The sequence below is a fragment of the Ovis aries genome, chromosome 12, assembly GCF_016772045.2.
Source record: "Ovis aries strain OAR_USU_Benz2616 breed Rambouillet chromosome 12, ARS-UI_Ramb_v3.0, whole genome shotgun sequence".
Lineage (NCBI taxonomy): Eukaryota > Metazoa > Chordata > Mammalia > Artiodactyla > Bovidae > Ovis > Ovis aries.
The window spans coordinates 68,496,490-68,507,449 of NC_056065.1; the positions used below are offsets into that span (position 1 = coordinate 68,496,490).

The 10,960-nt window shown below is 48.3% G+C and overlaps 1 protein-coding gene across 4 annotated transcripts in view; it reads left to right on the plus strand.

Annotated features, from left to right (window-relative positions):
• Positions 1–8,311: 8,311 nt before the first annotated feature.
• The window catches only part of PTPN14 (protein tyrosine phosphatase non-receptor type 14), a 193,289-nt gene continuing 190,640 nt past the window's right edge, over positions 8,312–10,960 (plus strand). For all 4 annotated transcript variants that reach the window (XR_009595748.1, XM_060396203.1, XM_042229208.2 and 1 more), the window contains exon 1: positions 8,312–8,780. The gene's annotated coding sequence lies outside the window, so the exon portion shown is untranslated. The remainder of the gene's footprint in view (positions 8,781–10,960) is intronic.

Consider the following 10,960-nt stretch of genomic DNA (forward strand, 5'->3'; position numbering starts at 1 on the left):
CACAAGGCACTATTCTTAGAAATTAGGGTATTTCTGACCTTTTGAGATCTAGGTCATGAACAGAAATGACTCTGCACTACCAGAAACAGTCACTTCATGGCAGAAGGCAAAGGCGATCTGTGTTTTAGGAAGGACCATGGACCCAAACTGCCACTTCTTGGAGTTCATGTAGCTAAACAGTGAGGACTTTAACTCATAGGAATCTTGGGAGCTGATGACATAAATACTGCTGTTCAGTCGCTCAGTCATGTCCAACTCTTTGCAATCCCATGGACTACAGCACACCAGGCTTCTCTGATGAAATAATTAGTAGTGAAAATTAGACGTCTTTGAAAGGAGCCGCTCCCAGACCATATGGCAGCAGCTTCCCTTCCCCCTTTTACAAGCTGCACTCAGAAAGACATGGGAAAAGGATTTAAAATAATTGGAGATACATACTCTGGGTATGTGCCTTCTTATTTGTAGAATTTAACATCAGCCAAGTACAACTGTCCTCTTCATGGGGAATTTTGACTCTACCCTGTTGATGGCTTCATTTCCCTTTTTGACCATACAAGCTCGGCCACCACCTAACCCTATTCCTGAACTATCCTGGTACTCAATAAACTTTGCGGCCACATAATGGTTTAGAAAGAACATGAACAACTGGAATTAGAGAGGTCCATATTCGAATCTGGGTTCTGCCATGTACATAGGTACTATTCGAATCTTGGTTCTGCCATGTACATAGGTACTTAGGTACTCGTCTAAATGCAGCTATTTAATGTCTTGAGATCTCAGTTTATTCCTCTGTTAAACAACAAAAACACTAACCTCAATGCATCAGCCTGCTAGGGCTGCCATAGTGAAACACTATAGGCTGTGTGGTGTGAACAGCAGAAACCAATATTCTCACGGTTTTGGAGGCTGGAAGTCCAAATTAAGGTGCTGCCAGGTTGGTTTCTGGAGGGGCCTCTCTCCTTGGCAGGAGGATGGCTTCCTTCTGTGTTCTCACGTGGCCTTTCCTCTGTGCACACGTAGAGAGAGATCTGGAATCTCTTTCTCTACTTATAAAGACACGGGTCCTATTACATTGGAGCCCCACCGTCATGACTTCATGTAACCCTAATTAGCTTTGTAAAGTCCTTATCCCCAAATACAGCCCTGTTGGGGCTTAGGACTTCAACATATGAATTTCAGAGGGACAGAGTTCAGTCTACAACACTGAAACACCATCACAAGCACTACTTCAGATTGCGTACATACAGGCCCTAGCCTTGTTCCTAGTGCACAGCAAGTGCTCAGGGAATATTGGTTCCCTTCCTTCCTCCCTCTGTCACTCCCCTCCCTAGGAGGTCACTTTCTTCTCTATCATGAGGAGCATCCCTGGGCACTCTCTCCTGTCTGAGAATTCTCTTTCCCACCCAGAGGGCTGCACCAAGCCTGCTCCTTCTCTAAGACCCTATACTGACACCTGAAGACATATTCTTTCTCCTGGGAATTTGTATTGAGATTCAGATGTACTTTCCTGCTGAAGGCAAGAAATCCACTCTATAAGAAATCTACAGAATGAGGTTGGTGATGATATTAATACGTACGTAACACATTGAGAGTTCAATGTGAACCAGGTGCTGTTTGAAGAGTTTCCTACATAGTGACTCACTTACCACAACCTTACTACTGCTCATTACTGCAACCCTGTGAGAGAGACAGGCTCATCATTCCTCATTTTACAGGTGAGGAAGTTCAGGTGGGAGAGCTTTAGTACTTTGCCCAGGGTCACATAGCTATCAAGTCACTTCCCTGGGGACTCAGTGGCAAAGAATCTACCTACCAGTGCAGAGGAGACACAAGGTCCATCCCTGGGTCAGGAAGATCCCTTGGAGGAGGGCACAGCAAACCACTCTAGTATTCTTGCCTGGAGAATCCCACGGACAGAAGAGCCTGGTGGGCTACAGTCCATATAGTCGCAAAGAGCTGGACACCACTGAAGCGACTTGGCACGCACGCACCAGATCTGTTAGGCTCTAACAGACTATGCTTTTGAGTTTATCAATCACATGTAAATGACTACAGAGAGCCTTTCTTTCTCTCTTTCATTCCTCTCTCCCTCCCTCCTCCTTCCCTTCCTTTTCTCCTCTCTTCTCTTTCTTTCCTTCTTTTTTAATGACTCTATTTCATTACAAAGTTTAAAATGGTTGAAATCAAAATGAAGAAGCTCTCCAGAAAAGATTTTGGAAATAGTGAAAACTTTTTTTTCCCCCTCCTGGGTAATAGATGGCTTTCAGCAGTAAGAGGAGGGTAAACTCTTCCTTGGCAGTGTGCTCCATGGAGCCTATGGTGATGACTCGTGTGTGTGTGTGTGTGTGTGTGTGTGTGTGTGAGTGTGTGTGTGTGCACACGTGCACGCGCGCACATGTCAATGTGGGAGGAAAACTGTGTGTTCTCATCAAGCCTGAAAGGTTGAAAGACAAGGCGGGGGCCGAGAGCAGGGGGGAAAGTCAGCAAGCTGAGACCGGTGAATATGACCAGGAACTTTGCACCTTTAAGACATGATTCAAAGTGTGTTTGTGATCTAAGGTGAAATTAGTAGAGAATAATGAATACACTGAAATAGGCAAGATACTTGATGGTGCCTAGGTTTTATTCTTAAAACTTGCTGAAAATAGTGCAAATGTGTGTGAATTAATTACCTTTCTCAAGTGTCCTTGATTAATATATATTGCTATTGTATCAAATTTTAAAGAGTAAACAATTGGCTGCATCTTATACATTTTCTTTGGAAAAACTAGTGATCAGCCTAGAGTGAGGCTGCCTGGCGTAAATGACCCTTGCTGATACCATTGCCCATGTGGTCAACTGCAGGTGCCAGGGGAGCTGGCACAGAGTCCCAGAGGACAGATTTATCTTTCTCCTCTCAGCTTGAAAGAACACAACCCCCAAATCTTTGGAATTCTTTCCAGAAGGAAATAACAAGGCAATAATTCATTTGTGACCTTGGTTGATGGGCATGGATCTGGGGGCCCTCTCTTCTTTGACTTAAGTCAGAGGATGATCCCTTTGGAAGGCAGGGAGCATTTTCCTGAGAGGTGGATAAAAGAAGAGAAAAGAAGTGGGGCAATAATATGGTGGCCAGGTTTGGTGGCCAGAGATCGGGGTATATCAAGAATGAGAGAGCTGAGACATGAGGAAAGATGATGAAACAGAGACAGTATGTAACATAAAGGGTGCAAGTATGGTGGGCCTCAGAAAGAGACTGGAAGAACAGGTAACTGGCACTTTCGTCCTATTCATGCATCCACAAAGGTCTCCTGTTATGTTCAGTTCAGTTCAGTTGCTGTCTTGTCCAACTCTTTATGACCCCATTGTCTGCAGCATGCCAGGCTTCCCTGTCCACCACCAACTCCCGGAATTACTCAAACTCATGTCCATTGAGTCGACGATGCCATACAACCATTTCATCCTCTGTTGTCCCCTTCTCCTCCCACCTTCAATCATTCCCAGCATCAGGGTCTTTTCAAAAGAGTCAGTTCTTCGAATTAGGTGGCCACGGTATTGGAGTTTCAGCTTCAACATCAGTCCTTCCAATGAACACTCAGGACTGATTCCCTTTAGGATGGACTGGTTGGATCTCCTTGCAGTCCAAGGGACTCTCAAGAGTCTTCTCCAACACCACAGTTCAAAACCATCAATTCTTCTGCACTCAGCTTTCTTTATAGTCCAACTCTCACATCCATTCATGACCACAGGAAAAACCACAGCCTTGACTAGACAGACCTTGTTGACAAAGTGATATCTCTGCTTTTTAATATGCTATCTAGGTTGGTCATAACTTTCCTTCCAAGGAATAAGTGTCTTTTAATTTCATGGCTGCAATCACCATCTGCAGTGATTTTAGCATAGTCAATAAAGCAAAAGTAGATATTTTTCTGGAACTCTCTTGCTTTTTCAATGATCCAGAGGATGTTGGCAATTTGATCTCTGGTTCCTCTGCCTTTTCTAAAACCAGCTTGAACATCTCAAAGTTCATGGTTCACATATTGTTGAAGCCTGGCTTGGAGAACTTTGAGCATTACTTTGCTAGCGTGTGAGATGAGTGCAATTATGAGGTAGTTTGAGCATTCTTTTGCATTGCCTTTCTTTGGAATTGGAATGAAAACTGACCTTTTCTGGTCCTGTGGCCACTGCTGAGTTTTCCAAATTTGCTGGCATATTGAGTGTAGCACTTTCATAGCACCATCTTTCAGGATTTGAAATAGCTCAACTGGAATTCTATTACCTCCACTAGCTTTGTTCGTAGTGACGCTTCCTAAGGCCCACTTGACTTTGTATTCTAGGATGTCTGGCTCTAGGTGAGTGATCACACCATCATGATTATCTGGGTCATGAAGATCTTTTTTGTATAGTCTTTCTGTGTATTCTTGCCACCTCTTCTGTTATGTTAGCATTATTTATTTGAGTATGGTGTGACTTTCTCCCTTTAGTCACCATGGGGAGATCTGAGCTTTAGAAAGTCACTTTTTGGGAATTCCCTGGTGGTCCAGTGGTTAGGGTGCAGCACTTTCACTGTCGAGGGTGCAGATCCAATCCCTGGTTGGGGAACTAAGACTAAGATACCACAGGCCGAATGGCATGTTCCCTCCGCCCCCTGCCAAAAAAGGGCACTTTTCTTCCCCATGAAGTCCACAGAGATGCAACCAGGAGGGAAGGGCTCAGTCTTCTATGCCAGAAATGGTTCTTCCAGAGCAGATTCCACGATGTTATTAATATCTCTAAAATGAGAGCTCATAATATCACAGCCACCACAGTGCCCTATCCAGAGGATGCCGGTCACACTGCAGACTATTTGAGCTCATGGAATCCTGTATGCTGTGCATGAGGCTGTACGTGACAGTTCTGCAGTCACATAGCTTTTTAAAAAGTCACTAGATAACACAAAGTCTGTATTCCAGTTAACTTCCTAATTTGTTTTAATTGATAAGAAGTTCTGAATGTGTACTACCATTAAACAACTCTTCAAGTTGGTTGTTCTAAAATATTTTTTCCTCCTCTGCTACTTAATATTTTTTGTAGGTGTTAATAATCTAGGCTTATTTATGATTACTTTTGTTGTAACTCAACAGTTCTGAATTGGAGGTGGCCAGGCATAAAATAATTACTTGGGAAATGTTTTCAAAATATACTTACCCAGTATATCAACAGAAAGATGGATAAGCAAATTGTGACCTAGACCCACATATACGTACACACATTATATTTATAATTCTATTTATAGGAAGTTTGAGAACCTGCAGAACTAGTCTATGGTAGTAGAAATTAATTTTGAGAGGTGATACTGACTGAAAAGTCACTTAAGGGAAGTTTTTGTGGTGATGGACATTTTCTATATCCTGATTTGGGTGGTTTTCACATAGATATATCTGCGTGAAAAAGTCAAGTTGTATGTACATTTTTATGGAGTATGGATTATATCAATAAAATACTGCCTAAAAAATTATATATATATATATATATATATATATATATATATATATATATATGCACCAACTGAAGTCTCTCTACCCTAGACCATGGGGATAAGATGAATGAGACATGGGGAGCAGGGATCACAGAGGATGTGTATTTTGAAAAAGCTTCTCTTTTCTCTTTTCCTCTATTACGGTAAACTGCCAAATATCCTCTTAGGAACTGAAATTAGACTTAGGATAAAAGCAAACATTCTCTACTTATATATGACTTTACATTTTGTAGAAGGCCCCTAGTGGTTGTCAGACTTCTCCTAAAAGAGCCTGCTCACTTTCCAGGTTCCTTTGATTGGGGAACTTATTTCGTTTTGCTTTTCAATGGTTTTAAAGGTACAAAATTAATAAATTAATGAGAAACACCTCGGAGGCGGGAGGAATCACGGTGGCCCATGAGATTTGGCCTTTATTTATAGTTTAAATTGGGTTTAGAACCAATTGAAAGATTTGGGAGCATATGTAATATTGACAAGTTCCTAAAATTACAAAGTTTGAAATAAATGTGTAGTGATGTGTTTGGAGCTTATCCCATCAACCAAGGTCCTAGTCACTCTGATGCATACTGAAGAGACTCAAGTACAATGAAGACTTAGGCAATGGGATGCTTTTTTTACTTAGGAAAGAAACTTGTGACTACTTTTATATATTTATCTAGATAATGAAAGTTGTTTTAAACCACTTTGTGGGCTTTTAAATTACTAAGGCTTTTTTTTTTTTAGAAACAAAATTATTTAACATAAAAATGAGTCCATAGGAGTAGTACTAAATTTTATTTGGTGGTTTTCTGTTTTGCCATTGAACACCCAGCAACATTCTTAACATTTATTTGGATTCTGAAGGCAGTGTGAAAACAGTCCTTTCCCCAAGACGTCCTGGCTTTATCACTTAGCTTCCTCCATAGGCATGCCATCTGCCGAGAGGAGTGTATATTCATCCTACTTCAGACTGGGAAAGACTTCAGAGATGAACTCCTTCAACCAAGGTCCAAAGTTCATGTCACACTTCACAATCAAACTCAGGCCTACAGGTGAAGTGGCTTGCTCAGGATCACCCAGGTGCAACTGCTGTCTACATACAAGTCTTTTCTCTTCTACACAACAGTCTCAGCATGTTGTGCTCCAGGGTTTGGTAACAAAGTGACTTTTGAGCAAAAATACACAAATGCCACCTCTTTTCCTTGAAACCCCAAGAGAGCCTGTAGGCATTTCCTTATCTTTGATCTTAATCCTGTCCTGGTTAAATTTTACAGAGTTTATAAGTTTGCATTTTGGGGCCAGACACACCAGGGTCCATTATCATAGTATACTTGCTGTGTGATCCTTGGTGAGACAGATAATGTCTTCACACCTCACTTTCCTCATCTTACAAATGAGGATAATAGTACATGAACCCACGGAGTGCTTTCCACACTTTTCGGTGGACAATAAGGCACTCCCTAATTTTCTTTGGAAATCCAGCAAGTCCATATTGAAGGTATCCAGCTATTTCTTGGAAGCTGGAGAAACTGATCTTAACTCTCTTCAGCCTTTTTCCTTCCATCCCTTAGGGTCTTCTCTGCTTCTTTGTAGTTTTGGATACGGGCAAATGCTCAGAGAAGTCACATGACCACAGATTTGTGCCTGATGGGTACAGGAGACTCTTCCTCAAGAGCCCAGGAATTTCTCTGGGTTGTGGGACATGGAAGGAATTTGGGACGACATCCTCAGTGGCAATTCTCCGAGGACCCTATTCAACCTCGGAAAGGTTGCTCGAGTAAGACCACAGACTAAGGCATCATTTTTGCAATGCAAGGCCAACGCTTTCAGGAACGGGGACCCTCCTCGGCCGGTGACGGCAGGGCAGGTCCGAAAACCCGGGCTCCTGGGCCTGGCTCCGAGAGCCTGTTTCGTCTCACCAGCTGCGTCTCATTAACTCCACCTCCGAAAATGCTAAGGAAGTTTCCTCCCAATGCCTACGCCGGCTGGGTGGGGCGATTCTGTGGCAAGGAAAGAGCCGGGAAAACTAACTCCTTGGGTACACTAATTCCTTGGGTATACTAACTCCTTGGGTACACTAACTGTGCGATTCCCGGAGGAGCGGGTGAGGGGTGGTTTAGACGCCAGGTTTGGTACCCAGAGGTTCCAGGAGTCCTAGACAGATAACTTAAAGGATTGCCTACTCTGGGAAGCCACCCCTCCTTTCTCCGGGTCTGTTTTCCCTGTGCAGTGACTGCGTGGGGACATCCTGCTTGGAGCGGTCCCCCGAATAAGGTGGGGCGCTGTAGGTCGGGGTGGGCCAGGCCCCGCCGCGGCCCCGCCTCTGCAGGTTGCGGAGTTCTTGGTGCGATTTTTCCTGCCCCACTCCCGCCCCCCGCCTCGGGCCCCGCCCGGGAGAGGCGCTAGGTGGGGTTGCTGTGGTCCCTTCGTTTTCCCCACTCCCCTCGCCTCTTACTCCAGGGAAGTTTCACCTCGTCCTCCCTGCTCAGCCCTCCACCTTTGAAAACCTTCTCCCAAAGCCACCACAGTTATAAAAGTGCACTTCTCCCGGGCCTGCAGATGGAGCTCCGGCAGCCCGGCATTCCTCGGATTCCAGCGCTGTGACGTCCCCAAGGACGCGCGCCCGGGGCTCGGGAGCCGGGGCTCCCCTTCCCGCGCCGCCCCCCTGCGCCCCCGCCCGCCCCGCCGCATTCCTCCCCGCCCCCGGCGCGCGCCCCGCGGCCCCCCCCGCGCCGCCGAGCCGGGCCCGGGGGTGGGGGAGCCGCGGCCGCCGGCGCCTGCTCCGTCCCCTCCCACTCGCCAGGCCCCTTCCTCCCTCCTCTCGCGGCCGCTCGCATTTCCTGCCGCTCTGGCTCTCCCGGCCCCTGAAAGTTCGTCCCAACTTTTCTCACCCCGGGGAGGGCGCGACGGGCGCAGTCCGGGGGCAGGTTGCTGCGCTCGCGCTCGCTCCGCCGCCTGCCCTCCGGGCGCCGGTCCTCGGCGAGCAGCCGCCACTCCGTGGCCCCTGGCGGCGCGTCCCCTACCACCTCGGCCAGCCTCCCCGTCCCGGCTCCCTCTCTGGCGGGACAGCCCCGCGCCGGGGTGGTTCTCCTTTCCCCCCTTCTCCGGGCGCCCCCGCACCAACTCTCGCGCCGGGATCGCAGCGGAAACCTCCCTCCCCTTTCGCCTCCTCCGGCTCCTTCCCTCCGCCCCTCCTCCGCCAGCCACTGGAATCAATTCCTTGGGGGGACCTGGGGCTCCGCCGCCCGCGGAGGGCAGCCTTTCGGCGCGGGACTCCGGGGTTCCGACGGGGCCATGTAAGCAGGTAAGCGGCGTCTGGGGCGGGGAGTCGGGCCCTAGGTTGGGGGCCGCCCTGGGCGCTCCGGGCGCCTTGCCGATGACTTGGGCAAACGCTGGCCACGCCGACTTGGGATCGGCGGCCCGGGACGCCGGGCAGGGCAGCCGCAGCGCGAGGGGCCGGGCAGCTGAACTCGTTAAGTGGCGGTGGGAGCCGCCCGCTAGTGCGCACGGCTTGGAGTTACGATGGAAGGTGTGCGCTGTCTGCAGAGTGGACGGTGAAACTCACACTCTCGCCCCCTCCTCCCCACTGCTGTTTCCTTTTGGGAAACCACAGAGGGCCTAGTGAGGGCAGCTGAGATACGCAGACGGCGGGGGCCGGAGGATGGAAGCCAAAGACGTCGCTGCCTCTCAAGTTGGAGGGGGTCCCCCGCCGCGACCCTCCTCTGTTCCACACCCCTCCCCCGCCCCCGGTCCCCCCCACTACCTAGGAGACAGGATCTTGAGAGGGAGAAATTTCCATGCCCTTCCACTAGGCCACAGCATTGCCACCAAACTCCTGGGCTTCTTGGCCCCTACCTGGGTGGTCAGCCGACTCACAGGGAGACCCTCTGGCCCCCTGATTTCAGAGCAGGTCTCCACCTCGAACGCCCCAAGTTCTGAGTATTAACAAGTTCCAAGGGTGGTGTTCAGACACCATCTCCCCTTTCTCCTGGCATGACCCCTACTTCTGGGCTTTTAACGCTCTGAAGGGGTTTTTCACCTTTTTGAGGAGCAGTGAGGGAGCGCTGCCCGGACCCCCACTTTCCTGCCCACTTCCTCCAGGTCCACCCCTACCCCACCCCTCCCTACAGCTTAAGGCCGATTGTGGGCTTTGGCCTTCAGTCCGTCCAGGGGCTGGCTGTTGCTGGGTCTTTGTGAAGGTGAGGAATTTCCAGACCGGCTGTGGATGGGTTACAGGGTTTCCACCAACGTGTGAATTTCTTCAAGTGGGTTAGTTCCTTGGCCCATTCATTCAACAAACCTAGTATGGCAGTTTCTCCCCCTGGGCTAGGAACTGGGGATACAAAGATGCTAACACAGGATGTAACTGCAGCCGTCTAGGAAACCCACTGGCTGACCTGCAAGTAGAGTGTACTGGGAGGGCCTGGGAAGGCTCGGTCCAGAGGAGAGGGGGCCAGGTGTGCGCTGAGTCTGGAGAGTTGAGGTGCTGCTCACCTAGAGGACCGATTAGGGGGGAGGAAAGAACTTGTGCAAAGTAAGAGTCATCCAAAGTACGGGTGCAAGGAGATCATACCTAGTAGAGAGCTGGGGACTGAAGGGGGATTTATGGCTTGGTTGGTTCAGTGTAGCCAGGACAGCTTATTATTTATTTATTTATTAAAATATCAGATATTAAACTGGAAGCACTTAGGAACCAAGTAGCTTCCAGTGGCGCACACATCCCTCTCTTTAGATGCCTGATGCTGGATCTGCAACAAGCAGTGGTTGGGGGACCATCTGTATTTTCATTGACACTAATTGGCTCATGCTCATGCCTGGTTTCAGCAGAATGGTACTGATTCCCTTTCAAAGGGCCACCTGACAGCGATAGGTGATAATACCGCAGCTTACAGAACCTTGCATTGAAGTCGCCTTATCTTTTGGTGATGGCGTTAAAAGCATGTGCCTTGGGAATGATAGCCTTAACGAGTGGAAGCTGGAGAGCACAGATGCCCTTTCGCCTAATCTGACTGGGCGTCTGTGCTGTGCAGAGTGAGTTTGTGTCTCACTGTGTTGTAGTATTCTCCACTTTCCCACGTCATCACGGCATCAGCACCGTTGGAGGAATGGCTTTTCCTTCCTCTGAAACTTTATGAAAAGCTGAACGCCTTCTAGCAGATTGTTGTCGCCTCCTGGTCCAGGATTCAGCAGATCCTGCCTAGAAAGCTTTTTATAGCGCAGGAGCCTCCTATGCGTGGTTTGCCGCTCAAGGGTGCCTCTTCACTGGGCTGAAGTGGCGGTGTAGTATTATGCATAGTGGCTGCGTCCTGGCCGAGGTGGCGGAAGTCCAGCTCTCAGTGACCTCACACCAGTACATGCCAGTGTAAAGAGCACACTGACTTCCTACAGTGCTGGGTAGGAAGTTGCCTCAACCTCCCCCAACCGCCCCCGTCCCCCCCCCCCAAAAAAAGAAAAAAACAAAAACACACCTTTCTTTATCTCAAG